The sequence below is a fragment of the Delphinus delphis genome, chromosome 3 (genome assembly GCF_949987515.2).
Source record: "Delphinus delphis chromosome 3, mDelDel1.2, whole genome shotgun sequence".
Taxonomy (NCBI): domain Eukaryota; kingdom Metazoa; phylum Chordata; class Mammalia; order Artiodactyla; family Delphinidae; genus Delphinus; species Delphinus delphis.
In genome coordinates, this window is record NC_082685.1 from 78950144 (window position 1) to 78965362 (window position 15219).

The following is a 15219-nucleotide window of genomic DNA, read 5'->3' on the forward strand; positions in this document are numbered from 1 at the left end:
GACAATTTCAAAAAAAAATCTTTTTTTAAATTAATTATTTTTGGCTGTGTTGGGTCTTCGTTGCTGCGTGCAGGCTTTCTCTAGTTGCAAAGGCAGGGGCTACTCTTTGTTGAGGTGTGTAGGCTTCTTCTTGCAGTGCCTTCTCTTGTTGCGGAGCACAGGCTCTAGGCCTGTGGGCTTCAGTCATTGTGGCACTTGGGCTCAGTAGTTGTGGCGCATGGGCTTAGTTACTCCGTGGCATGTGGGATCTTCCTGGACCAGGGCTCGAACCCATGTCCCCTGCATTGGCAGGCGGATTCTTAACCATTGCGCCACCAGGGAAGTCCCCAAAAGACAAATCTTACTATCAGACTCATTTGGCATATCCTTAGTATCCCGAATAAAATCCACAGAAGTGAAACTAATAAAATTTTCAAAGAATTCATTCATGGTGGGATCTTAGAACAAGGAACTCCATGTGAAGAAAGGAAGAGTTCTGCTCATCTTGCTAATCACAAGGATTTTTCCTCGTGGGGTAATTGAGTTTTTTGGGGTCTCTGTGGGACTTTTGTTTGCAGGAAACCATGTATACAGGCCCAGATCTGATTGGTTTCTGTTCCAGAAAATGTTTCCAACACTCCCTTTTTCTCGTAATATTCCAGGACCAGTTTTGTTTGGTCTTAGTAAACCTTCATTCTCTTGATAAGTGTTTCTGGTTTATCATCCACACGCTGAATGAGAGGCTTTCCAGTCACATCATCCACGTCGACTGCTTTGGGAGGGTTAAATTCGAGGTTGTAGCCGCGGCCACTGGCTGGATGAATCCAGCGAGCCGTGAGGCGTTGCCGGATGATCGAAAAGGGCACGTTCAGGTTCATCACCAGGTGTACCGGATCAACTCTATCCAGGGCTTCAGCCTGTGTGAGTGTCTTGGGGAAACCACACAACAGCCAGTTATACTGGGTGAAATTTTTCAGCTCCTGGAGGATCAGCCGAGTCATGAGGTCGTCTGGGATGAACTTCCCCTGGGACATGAAAATGTTGGCCAGCACACCAATTTCTGTGTCCCTCAGCATGTTGTCTCAGAGCACGTCCCCACTGGAGAACTTCTTCAGCTGGAAGTGTTTGATGATGCGCAGCGCCACGGTGCTCTTGCTGGAGCCCGGGGTGCCCATGATCATGGAGCGCGCTGGAACTGCCTTGACGCTCCCATGGCTGCTGAGGCCAGGGCCAAGCCAACGATTGGGCTTCTGGTTGGAAGCCAGCTGCGCCTGCGCCGCTCGCTCCCAGTCGCGGCGGCCTGACGTCGGGGGTGGAGCCACGAAGAAGCGCAGAGAGCGAGAGGGCGTAACCCACTTGGAAACGGACGGACGCTACGGAAGAAGAGCGTATGCGTGAGTTGTAAGACTGAGTCAAGGAATTCTCCCACAATGCAGTGTGAAGGGCGGAAGAGATGGGAGGTATGAAAGGAAAGTGAAGAAACAAAGTGTAGATTCAAAAGTTCCACCTTTCACAGGAGGAAAAGGAGAGGAGGGAGGGATACAGTACTTAAAGAGATTATTAAAGACAAGAATTTCTGGAATTAAAGAATGATACAAGTCACGGAACTAGACAGCGGAACAGTTCAGAACATCTAGAAGCAAATGTTGGCAAAGGTGTAAGTAGGTCTCTCACACTCCTGCTGGTGGGGTGCCCCCACAGCTGGTTTGGAAGGCATCTTGGCAGTGGCCATTTTAAAAAAAAATTCCTTCTCAGTATCTTCCTTGGAAAAACACTCTCAAGTGACAAGAAGGGTGTAGGATGTTCATTTCAGCCTTATTTATAACAGCAAAAAACTATTAACAATTTAACTGTTCATTAATTAGAGAATAGCTAAGTGAACCTTAGCCATACTATGGAATATTAATGCAGCAGCTAAAAAGACATATCTCTATGTGTTAACATGAAAAGATTTCTAAGACATTGTAAATGCAAAAAGTTGCAGAATGATACAATTTAGGCTAAAGAAAGATGTAATTTATGTTTAAATATAACTATTAAGTGAACTGGAAAGCTGGGTTTCAAGCAGTGGAAGGACATGACTTGATTTTTGTTTTTAGATGATTGCTCCATCTTCAAGAAGGAGAGCAGTTAGAAGGCTATGTCAATAGACCAACAAAGAGGTGAGAAAGTACTATTTTAATTTTAATTTCTTCAACATAAGTGAGATTGAGCATCTTTTCATTTGTTTATGGACCATTTGCAGTTTATTTCCATGTAGAATTTTTAAAGTGACAATTACCTTCTAATCACTTCCCTGGAAAAGTACTTGGGGTTTGGTTTACTCAGCAAGATGTGAAACAGATCCTCAGCTTTGTCTCAGGTGGTCCAAGTGCACTGGCTTAATACAGTATCAGACTGTGCATCATATGGCGCTACTCTAATTAGAGGCTGCTGAGCCACCAACCTTGCATCCGCTTCCTTCTCTAACCATTTTTTAAAAATAAATAAGTAAATATTTATTTATTTATTTTTGGCTGCGTTGGGTCTTCGTTGCTGCATGCGGGCTTTTCTCTAGTTGCGGCGAGCGGGGGCTACTCTTCATTGCGGTGTGCAGGCTTCTCACTGCAGTGGCTTCTCTTGTTGCGGAGCACGGGCTCTAGGCGCACAGGCTTCAGAAATTGTGGCCCGTGGGCTCAGTAGTTGTGGCTTGCGGGCTCTAGAGTGCAGGCTTAGTAGTTGTGCCACATGGGCTTAGCTGCTCCGTGGCATGTGGGGTCTTCCCAGACCAGGGCTCCAACCCGTGTCCCCTGCGTTGGCAGGCAGATTCTTAACCACAGCTCCACCAGGGAAGTCCCTCTAACCATTCTTGAGCCACTTCATTTCTGAAAAAATCCATAAAAATGATGTGATGGCTTGTTCTCATTCTATGAGCAAGAGAGAAAGCTATTTCCAGAAAAAAGATTTTGGGATTGGAAACCTAATTTCTGTATTTTTATTTTATGGTAGCAAAGTAGAACTGCTGCTCTAATTTCTCAGACTTAAAGAAAAAATAGTTTTTGCTATTTTAGATATTTAAGTTAGTCATATAATCTCTTTTATTGTTGCTATATTCAAAAGAGTTACACTGAATACATAAGGTGTTTCAAAAGGTATATGGATATTTAATAGAAATTTAGCTCATATCTTCCAGCAAAGGAAAAAAAAATCATGTTATAACTTGAAACAGTATTTTGCATAATACTAACTGCTTTGCATAATAAAACAGCACACTATGACTGTCTTTTAGGATAACTAATTATATATATAAAAAGTGATCCTGCCAAGGCCTTTCTATCCTACTAGATAGATTTAGCCTTCTAGTGTGTTCAGCCTTTAACTGAGATTTCTAATTTGGTACCAGACTCTGATCACAGAATATTTCAGAGGAGTATCTGTGGAGTGTGGTAGGGTTCACTTGGCTATAGGTGTGAGTGGGAGAGGATGTGTCCCGGAGCAGCTTAGAGCAGACACAGTCGGTGTTGGCCTGCTGGTAAGTGACAAAGGGTTTTAAAACTTACTCTTAATAGCATCTGGTAAGAGGTTCTTTGACCAAATGCATATAAACTAGTAGTAGCCAAGTAATATCAGACAATACATTTGATCTCATTTAGCAAAACGCATCCGGTGCCAACCAGATGTGACTGTGGAAGTTTATGGAAACTTTCTAGGTATTTTTCACAGTAATGGAATCCAAATGGCATAGCAGTAAAAGAAAAACAGCAGGGGCTCTTCAGATTATGCCGGTTTTTATAGTACTAATCATTCATTCGTTGACTCAGCAAACTTTAATCAGGCATTTATCTGTGTGACCAGTTCTTCTAAGCACAGAGGATGCAGCCTATGAGATAGAAAGAAGGCTGAGTGTCTGTCCCTGTGCCATGACCTTCTCACGGGTATTATGGACCAGTGTTTCCCAAGGTGTGACAGTTGCTTCTCTGGAGAATGTGAGATAAGTTTAGGTCTCTGTGAAAGAACATTCCCCTCCCCCACCTCCAGGTTTGATAATTGTGTTTTATTTTATTTTTAAAACTATTTTATTATGAAAATTTCACAGATACCTAAAATTAGAGAGGTAGTGGTGTAGCCCCATGTACTCTAGTTTCAACAGTGATCAACCTTTTGCTAATCTTGTTCTATCTCATATTTTTTCTTGAGTATGTTAAATAATAACACTTTTAAATTATAACGAAGAGTATGTATGTTTTAATGTGCATAAGAAAAATATAGCTAGCACATCCAACCTAATACTTCACAGTGTTCTTGCTTAGGACAAAACTAAGCTATAAATTTGTTTTAAAACTGTTACACAGATAGGGCAAAGTTCAACGACGGCAAACTTGACTGACTAATAGACACTCCCCTTCATCGATTCCTTCCCTCTCTGAGGCTGGGATGGTTAGAAGTGATCCCTTCTTCTATAGGAAATGCTTAGCACCATGTGTGACACTTAATAAGCACTTACAAAAGAGAAGCTAATATTGTGTTTGGGAGCCATCTTTGATTCCACAGAACTGATACTGGCCAACATTTATTAAGCACTTACTGTGTACAGGCACTGCGGTGGGAGATTTACATATGTTATCTCATTTCCTCTTCATAGCCACACTCTGAGTAGATGTTAGGATCTCCATTTTCGGAATTAAAAATCAGAAAAATGAAGTAACTTAAGGTCACAAAGCTATTAAGTGGCAGGGCTAGGACTTGAGTTGAAAGCCTGTTTTCCTGCAAGGTCCATCATGGTTTTCCACCCAGTTCCCAGGACAGCCAGGGCCTACATCCCTACCTCTGGGAAACAGTTGGGGAAAGAACTAGATATGTGGAGTTTGGAGGCTTGATGTAAACCTGATTCTTCCATTTGCTAAAGCTGTGACCTTAAACATTTCATTTCACTTTTTCTGGCCCTCTGTTTCTTGTGCATACAGTGAGGACAATAATACTAATTACCGAATGTTCGAGCACAGAGTACAATCATTTATATGGAAATTTGACACCGTGGGCACTAAATAAACGTTTGTACTGTATTCACACGCCAGTAACAGGGAATGTGATCTTGAACAATCCCCTTCCCTCTCTGGGTCTTGGTATCCTCAGCTGTAAAGATGATGGCATAGGCCCTTAAAGTCCTGCTAGGGATAGTTGTTCCACGATTGTATTCCAACTGGACCACAAGAAATATTAGTGACTGAAGTTAATGGAAATAACTAGGTAAACGTCCATTCAGTGTGATTTTGTTTATAATTATGTATACTTGTCTTAGTCTGATTCCTTAGAAAGCAGAGCCAGACAATGACATGTTGCTGCTGCTTGTTAGGAGGTACAATGCCAAGGAGCAGAAGCCAGAGACCTGAGAGACACAGGAGTGAGGCAGGGAAGGAGGGAGAGAAATTGGAGCAGGCGTAATTGAGCTGGTCGCCACCCAGTGCTCCTGGTTGCTCTGTCTTAAAGAAGCAGCCTCTGAAAAGCTGCATCTCAGTCTTTCTGGAGTGAAAAAACAGAGAATGAATTTATCTACCAGTTTCCGGCTCCTGTTTGGCAACACCTTGACCACAAGGGGTTTATTCCTCTGCAATTATGGGTTGTACAGTTCTGGGCTCTGGGGCAAGATCCCTTGTGTCCCACATCTCAGTGTGAACAGGGAGGCCCAGGATGAGAGATGAGAGGGGTGTGGCCTGGGCACGAGGCTGGGCTCTGAGAAGTGTACCTACAAGTAGTTGGAACTGGTAGCCGTGGTGGTATTTGGAACAAGAGATGGGAGGCTGAGAGGACCTGCGGTGCTGGAGGTGTGTGGTACAATAACTTCTGCCCCATTGACTTTTAAACAGAATCTGAAGGGGCTTATAAAATAAGGATGATGATGAGGAGGAAATAATTCATAGAAATATGAAAAAGAAATGACCTCAGTTTATTACCTGCAAAGAGAGGATAATAATAGTACTTATCCATAAGGTTGTTATAGTGAAAGAATGATTTCAAGAAGGTAGTATTCGTAGAGCATTTAAAATATACGTGGCATATAAGAGCCGCTATGCAGATGTTTGTTTTAAAAAAGAAAATATTTAGCCACATGAGCTTTGATGGTTTCTGCAACTAAGCATTACATTTACCTCTAAGCTTTCTAGCAGTTAAGGAAAAAGGGAAAGATGGTAGTTTTCATAATTTACATTATCTGATCAAAATGAGCCTGCTAATTCTGAAAGAGAGCCAAGAGTCTATCTGACAAGAAAACCTAAAGGGAGCTGATCTCAAAGGGACATTAAAAAGCAGAATAAGTAACGTTTTCAAAATGAGTACTTCAGTAAGTCGTGCTGAGGAATGTCTCACATGGCTAATTCATTCACTGATACTTTACCAGACACAGTATTTCTGGGAGCTAAGATAGAGACGTTCAGATCTGTAGCCTTCTGATGTGTTACCCTGAATTAGTGGTTCTCAAGCAGGGACAGCTTTGCCCCCCAAGGGACATTTAACAATGTCTGGTAGTATTTTAGGTTGTCACAACTTGGGGATGGACGGTGGTAATGCCGCTGGTCTCCGATGGATAGAGGCCAGAGATGCTATTAATATTGCGTGGGATGTACATATACTAAAAAAAACTTGCTGGTTATCTGAAATTCAAATTTAACTGGGAACGCTGTGTTTAAATTCGCTAACTCTAGCAGCTACACTTCCTACATTGCACAGGACAGCCCTCCACAACGAAGGATTATCAGGCCCCAAACGTGAATAGTACTGAAGGGGAGAAACTCTGCCCTAAATGAGTACAGATCTTTGCATACTTTCCTAGAGCCAGGGAGACAGAGTATGGACATTAAGATATCTTTTGTTTAAGATTAGTTAGCTGACAGTTTCAGGTCCAAACCTCTGGCCTCAGCCTAGCTTATTTATATCTGTGATGCTGACAGAAGCTCGAATCCTGTCTCCAACAATCAAGTGTCAAAGTGGACATTGCATAGGAAGCTTCTTGAACACTCCCATTGCTCTTTAAATATCTCCTCTTCGTGGCACTTGTCACCTGGTGCCTCATCTGGTTACTTGGAGAGATTTATTGCATAAGCACTCAGCTAATCTGACGTTGAACAAGGTGATTTAGGCAGGAAATAGAGCCTGCAGTACTTGAGGGGTTTACATTCTAGTTGCAGAAGTCATTCAAGGGAAGGATACCCTAGGAAGGCACTGGCAATCCTGTCTTCATGTAAGAGTAAGGAAAGGTTCGGGGGTTGACTGAATGACAAGCTGGCACAGAGAGCTGGGTGAAATCCATTTTCCAGAGGAGGGGCCCATCTCTTGACTGGGCGGTGCAGGTGGGCCATGGTTGGGCTCCAGGGAGACATGGTCTTTCCACGGAGAAAGCCCAGGCAGGTGTACATCCCTGAAAGAGGATAACAGAAAAGACTTGGTGGGAAGTCAGGATTTTAATCCCCCTCCTCTGCTTCTCTGGCGACCTGTCACCAAGACTCATGTCATACTGCTTTCTTTGGTTTTATTAGACACTCCTACATGTAATAGAAGCCAAATAATTCTCCATGGTATACATCATAAAGAAGATATTCCCTAAGTAGAGCTGGAAAGGGTCACAATTTAAACTCCCTCCTGAAAATATCAATGAGTTTACCGCCCCTTCACCTGCCTCCCAGGCCTGGCATGAGATAAATAAGGATTATTGGGGTCTTCAGTTGTCCAGAGGATACGCTTTGCATTCAGCAAACTACAGAAATTGTGTTACAAACCATGAAAAGGCACAGAAAGGGGAAATCAGCTGCTCTCCATCTAAATTGCTTATTTAAGAGGGTGGAAGATGCTTTCTACTCCGTGCTGGCTCACCTGTGGTTACGCAAACACCTGGCACATTCTTAATCCACATCCATCATTTTTGGCCTCTCCTTAGTCATTTCTTAGGTGTGGAGAGATGGCCTCTGCATTTCCAATTCCATGACTCAGTAAAGAAAACTGAAAGCTTGGTATGATGTAATAACAGACGTTCACACCGGTGACCCTGATTAACCCAGAAAGGATTCAGTTACACTTACTGTTCTCTGCTCAGAGGGCAGGGAACTTTATCATCTACTTTTGAAGGCTTGCCATCAAAAAAAATTGCTGAAAGTAATATTTTTTGTGATTGAAGGGTTAGTTTCAGTTTTCTGAAAAATTGACCCCCATGGTGCACTCCCTTCTTGATTTGGGTTGGGAAATAAGGTACCACTGTACTTTCATAATGTGCTGCGACTCCCAAAGGTACAGGTGATTTCTCATTGGCTTCATTTTTTTTTTTTTTTTTTTTTTTCTGTACGGAGGCCTCTCACTGTTGTGGCCTCTCCTGCTGTGGAGCACAGGCTCCGGACGCGCAGGCTCAGCAGCCATGACTCATGGGCCCAGCCGCTTCGCGGCATGTGGGATCCTCCCGGACCGGGGCTCGAACCCATGTTCCCTGCATCGGCAGGCGGACTCTCAACCACTGCGCCACCAGGGAAGCCCTCATTGGCTTCATTTTGAGTTGGAGGGTTCTTGATGACATACAGTCATTCTTTAAAAAATAAACTTTTTTTGGTGGAATAATGTTAGATTTACAGAAAAGTTGCGTTAAGTAGTACAGAGTTTTCCTATGCCTCATCCTCCAGTTTCCCCTGTTGTTAACATCTTACATAACCACCATACATTTGTTGCAACTGAGAAACCAACCTTGGTACATTGTATTAACTAAACTCCAGACTTTATTTGAATTTCACCACCTTTTGGATTAATGTCCTCTTTCTCTTCCAGATTCCAGTTCAGGCAACCACATTACATTTAATTGTCATATCTCCTCAGTCTCCTCTTGTCTGCGACAGTTTCCTCATCTTTCCTTGTTTTTTGTGACTTTGACAGTCTTGAGAGTACTTGGCAAGGTATCCCATAGAATGGGTTTATCTTTTGTTTTTCACATGATTATAAGTTTCTGGAAAGGATACCAAAGAGTTAAAGTGCTCTTCTTGTCACATGATATCAGGGGTACATGATACCACCTGACATCTCTGGTGATACTAAACCTTTTTGCTTGGCCAAGGTAGTGTCTGCCAGGTTTCTCCACTGTACAGTCATTACTTATCCCTTCCCCTACTATGTCTAGCCTTAGGAACTGAGTCTAGCCTACCCTTGGGAAGGATGGGGTTAGGCTCTACCTCCTGGAGGGAGAGTATCTACCTATATTATTTGGAATTCTTGCATAAGAAAGATTTCATACAGCTATTTTAATGAGATATTTTAATAAATATGTATGCCAGACTCCCAGATTCAGCAAATGTTAACATTTTGCCAAATATGCTTCAGATCTTTATTTTAAATAGATTTAAAAAAATTGTTACAGATATGGTTGAAGTCTCCTTTGTATTTCTTCGTTAGCTCATTCTTCTTCCTCCTTCCCTTCAGGTAACAATTAACCATGTTTTTACATATATGTGTGTATCCATAAAAGGATTTTCCGTATTTATGTTTCATTGTGCAACTTGCTTTCTTCATTCAGCTTTATGTTTCTGAGGTCTATCCAGGTTGAAGCAGGCATATGGGAAGGCATCTTAATCTTAACCAGTAATTTGTCTCCAAATCACTTTATAAATTGGATTATTTGTGGAAAAGTTTCCTGCAGACTGTTAATCCTCCCCATGGTGTGTGAATTTGTGGAAGGTGAAAGATACCTCCTAACCTTGGTCTTAGAAGCTGGGCCAGGGCTGAGGTGTCTTCCAGAATGGTGAGAGGGAAAACAGGAGCTAATTACCCTTTTTGATGTTTCCTACATTCTCTTTCTACTGGCTGTCCCTCTCCTTATTCTTTCTATCTGGCTACCCCTTTCTCTAACATCTGTCTCCTGACTTCCCACCTTCCTACCTTCCCCAGTGTAGGTGAGTCTTCAGACCAAGTACCTGATAATCAGTGAGATTGGCCCCATCAGCCCTCTAGAGACAGTGCAAGGCACTATAGGACTGAAGGTAGTAGGGTTTCAACACCTGAGCTCCAAACTCAAATGTCTTATGACTCAAACTCGATATGTTTCAAACTAACCTTTTCCCACAAGCTGTTCTTCCACCAGCGTTCCTAACTTCAGTAGCCATCCACTTGCCAAAGTCAGAAACCTGGGAGTTGTTCTTGACTCCTACCTTTCTCTCTCCCATTAACTCATGCCCGAAGTCCTATTATTCTTATTTCCTAAAGAACTTAATTCTTCTATTTCTCTCTAGCTCCATGCCACCACTCTCATCCAAGTTATATTAACTCACACCCAAATTACTGCAGCACGTGCTCAGCTGGACTCCCTGCCCCCAGTCTTGCCCCCTCCAGTCTCTCTTCCTTCCACTCTGCAGGCTAGAGAAATCAAGTCATATTACTCCCCCAGCTCAGTCTTCCCCATTGGCCGTAGGACAAAATCTGAGCTTCTAACAAGATTTACAAAACCCCCAAAGCTCTTTGTTGCTTATGCCTCTAGTCTCACTTCCTACCCTCTTTGCCTCAAACTTTATTGACCAGTCATAACCAGTTTCTTTCACTTTCCCAAATGCATTGTGCTCCCCGAACTCTGAGGCCTTCACACATGCTCTTCTCTCTTCCAAGGATATGCCCTAATCCAACTTTAGTGAGCTTTCAGTTTGTAGCTGAAATACTCCTTTCTGTGCAACAAGAACTCTGACAAAGACTTTCTTCTTGACCAAACTTTAGACAGCCTCCTCTGAGCCCTTTTTTTGACTAGACCTTGTCCTTGGGCCCTGTCCTTAGCCTGCTGAGGCCAGTTTTCGCAAGAATCCTGCTAAGACAGTTTAGTGAGAATCCCCCCTTCCTTGATGTCTGACCACCTTTGATATCTCATCAAGTTCCTCATCCCCCACTCTTGATGTCTAAGTCCCTGGCCTGCCTTTAGCAAAACTCCTGTTAGGCCAATTTAGCAAGAATCCCTAACCCTTGAAGTGTCCTCTTAGTAATTTTCCATCCACTGACCCCCCTCACTCTGCTTGTTGGCTGTGAACCCCTATCTGTCTATATTGGCTTTGGAATTGAGCTCAGTTTTTTTACTGAAGTCTCTTTCCCCTACTGCAGTAGTTACTGAATAAAATCTGCCTTTACTACCTTTAACTGGTGTCTGGCTTTATTTCTTTTTAGCAAGACCCCTAGACTACGTTAGGGTTCCTATCATACCCCTCTTCTACTTCCCCTATCATGATTCTCATTTTACTTGATTGTGACTTCTTCTGTAATTGTGTTTTTTAACCTTAAGTGTCCTGAGAGCAAGGATTAGGTCTTGTTCACCATCGTATCCCCAGCACGGCCCAAGACTTGCATGTGTAGGACACGATCATTGTGGAATAATGGAATGAATTTTCAGAGTTGCTCACTTGCTCGTATGGAACGTTCCTCCGTTACAGGCAGTTTCAGGTAGTGTGACACGTTCCGGAGGTCGTGTGGTGGGCCCTCGCCATAGATGGAATGAATCTGTATCTACTTCTGTACTGTTAGGCAACTCTTTCCTGGGTCTGGTGTGCCCTGGAGCAGAAACACTGAGCTGACTTTCTCTAGCGATGTCTCCAAGTGGAACTGGCAGCTGCCTAACTCATTCATTCACTCAGGCAGACTCTCTCATCACAGGTGCCTAAAACCCATGATTGTACATTCTATGTTTGTTTACCCATCTTTCTCTCTACTTTCTGCCTACCACAAAAAATAGACTAGACATAAGTTAATCAAATTTAATGCTCAGGCACAAAAGATGATTAAGTTCTTTGTTTAATGTAACCATTCCTCATTTTACATCTGTCTCTCTGCTTATTTATTTCATTGATGCTTGGAAGTAATTGGTTTTGATACATTTTGGCTCACTGATAAAGAGTGTCAGACACATCTTAAGTTTGCCTGGGGGCTCTCTGCTATCTTGAAACAGACGTGGCTGATAATTTTCAAACAGAAATATCTTCATTTTCTAATCTGTTTTAATAAAGCTTGGAATGTGGGCAAACGAGACGGTGATTACATTAGGTAAAAATTATCTTTTGTCAAGCAAATAGGTTAAAAGCAAAAGCCTATCATTAATACTGATATGAAGAGACCAGAGGGACCACCTGTGGCTTCTTCACAGACCGCCAGTACTGCCCTCCAAAGGGGGGAAGGTCTCATTGAAACTCCTCTGACTCATGAGGCTGTGTCACAGTTTTGAAGGTTCATGGAAAAGGGAATTCTATAACCTTCCTGGCAAACCCTTCTAGGTGTTAGAAATGCTGACTCTAGGAAACCTGAGTCTATGGATTTTTCACTTAAATTCTTCATACTGCAGGTAAAACCTAATTCTGTTTATCTTTTTGCGGTGTAGGAGGAAACAGAAGCTTAAAGATGGTAAATGACTTGCCCATAATCTTACTTGTAAGTGGTAGACTTCGATTTGAACCTAGGCCCGACTCTACAGCAGCCCCTCTTTTGTTCTTAGCCATTGTACTGCCTTGCGCAGTTAATGAGATGTTTCAGTAAACAAGGTCATTCAGTTCCCTAGCTAGCTTGGATTAAAGATAGTGCCTACTGTTGGCCATAAACCGGTGCGACTCCAGCTCTATGTCCAGGGCTCAGGTGATTGTGAGGCACCTCACAGGCTCCCTTTGGAAATAGTGGAGATGGATGTAGAAAACTGCAGTGCCGCATGGCCCAGTGTGGTTCGGGAACAAGCCGCAAAGCTCTGGCCTTGAGCATCCCAGGCCTTTGGTGCAGTTTTACGCTTCATGTTACTCCATAAATTTAGCTCTGACATTTGAAGAGTGGTAAAGGCTAATCTGAGTTTGAGACTAGTAACTCTGTCTCAGATCCCTTGTTTGTAGATTAGGATAATATAGTTCTAGTAGGATCAATGCCATATTACATGTGAAGAGGTTGGAACAGGGCCTAGAGAATAGTAAGCTCTCAATAAAGCTTAGGTATGAAAAATATATTTAAACAGTTGCTATTATTTTTGTTATTGTAACAACATGAGAACAAAGTGTTTAAACACAGCCATAGCCAATTAAGCAGTGACTAGGCCCTCTGTACTGAGGTTCCTGACCGGCCAGTGACTAAGCCAGTCAAAGATGGTGACCCCAGCAGCTGCTGCTACAACACATATGCTTACACAGGTGACTAGACACCTTGAGAATTCTGTGCATTCAGTATAGCTCTTCCCAGAATTACATATACTCTTTGAGAAAACGTTAGTGTTTACTAATAAAATATTATTGTATTTAACTCTTGTCCCCAAAGCCTTACTTTGCAATATTCCTGTTTATTTACTCATGGGTTTCTCTTTTTAATTTCAGCCCAAGATTGTTTTCATAAGGCTTATATTTATTCTACACGTTTTTAACCATCCTTTCTACTGAACTCTTATTTTTGCATTCTTCTTACTGAATTCATCTTCCTTTTCTCTCTTCATTTGTGTAGTTTTATTTGTTTCATGCTCTCTTTGACGTTTAATCTTTCATAAACAGTTCTTACATATAGTTCATCTGTTTTTTTACACTTCTTCAAACTTAAAACCTTTGTTTAAGGACCTAAATGCTCAAACTGCACAGGATTATTTTCCTGCTGTAAGACACCTAGAAATGCATAGAATTCTTATAAGCACTTGTCCAGCCTTTATTAGCTTCAAAATACTGAACATCTGTTTAAAAGTTATAATTGTAGAAACTTTATGTTTTACTTTAAAACATGTAACAAACAAGGCTCAGAAATGCATAACATGATTATGAAGTGCCCCCTGACATTGTTAGCAGTTCTTTAATGAACAGACGTGGTCTTACGAGCTCACTAGGTACTTGCACATTCATTAGCTGGAGGGGTCCCATGAGGAACTGTTTCAGAGGAGTTAGGAGGATGCATGCCTGCGTTCTCCATTGTCACCTTAGCGCACAGGTAAAGCTGATGGGGTTCCCCTTCCGCCTTATACACAGACACAAACACGCCCACATGCCTTGGGCTATCCTGAAACTTGCTCCTTGAAGACCACACTAGATGTTCATCTTGATCAGATTTTACCTCCCTGTAAAGGAAAGGAGGGAGACTATGTCACACGAATGTACCCACACCCATGTCCGCAGCGCTCCCCACCCCCCACCCCCCGCCAACACCGACAGCCCTGTATTTGTGAATGAGTGTATGTGCATGGACCGAGTGGGGTAGAAAATACCTAAAGGGAGTTTGTTAGGAGGAGAAACCACACGTTTCAGTTCTTCCTAACATTCTAGCTGCTGATGAATGTGAGGCCACTGTCATTCATGTCCTTATCTTTCTCTAAGCAAAAACCCTGTCATAAAAATGACAGTGTGACCGTGCAGCTGGACCCATGCAAATATAAAGAGGTTATTGAGAGGTCAGGGCCCTAATTTAGGAAGATTTAATGGGACCTGCTCATAGGACCTTCTGGGTACCTTGCTAGCGCATACACACTAATCACGTACATCTGCCCAGGGCCAGCTGCCCACGCGGAAGGTCCTGAGTGCCCACACGGTGAGTCAACAGGTGGCTACCACCTCCCAGGCATGTAAACGCTCTATCTCTTTTAGCTGCTTCTTCTGGCTGCTGGTAGCAGGAAGTGGCTGCATTAATGCAGATGCATCCTAAGTGTCAAGGTTGGAGAAATAAAAAGTATCAGAAAGTGAAGGGTTTTTCAGAGATTTAAAGTTCCTATATGAACTAACATTGAATTTGTAGGAAATTTTGCTTTGGAGATTGAGGTAAAGAGAGTCTGATTTCTGAAGTCTTAACTATGACTCAGCAAACCACGACGGGCACCAGGTATCAGAGGAATGCACCCCTCGCTCTGTGTTAAGGCAGCAGTTGGAAACAGCTGCTCGGTGCAAATTTATCTGGACAATCACAGCATCAGAAAGAGACCCAGGTTTATGTCAGGACCTGGGCCAGAGACCAGCGAGACATTTTTCTAGGAAATGGCTGCAGCGCCAGCAAACTTTGTACTAGATATAGAAACAATACAATGTCAAGCTCTGAAATAATTTTTTTTTTAAAAAAAAGCTCTAAGACTGTTTATTCTACTACTGGAAAAGTAGAGATATTCTTTCTTTCTATACTTGCTGTAATCCGTAGCAGGCAAGGGAAGCTGCAGGGTTCCTAAAGGTTCTCTAAGGGAGTCTGTTACAATTCCCCACTTTTCTGTCCATAGGACAGAGGAACATTAGACAGCAGCCTACATAGGGACTTTCAGAATCATGGTTCTCAAACATCCAACCT

The 15219-nt window shown here is 42.6% G+C and overlaps 1 pseudogene; it reads right to left on the reverse strand.

Annotated features, from left to right (window-relative positions):
- Positions 1-491: 491 nt before the first annotated feature.
- LOC132422421 (GTP:AMP phosphotransferase AK3, mitochondrial pseudogene) lies at positions 492-1154 on the reverse strand (annotated as a pseudogene).
- Between the last annotated feature and the right edge of the window lie 14065 nt (positions 1155-15219).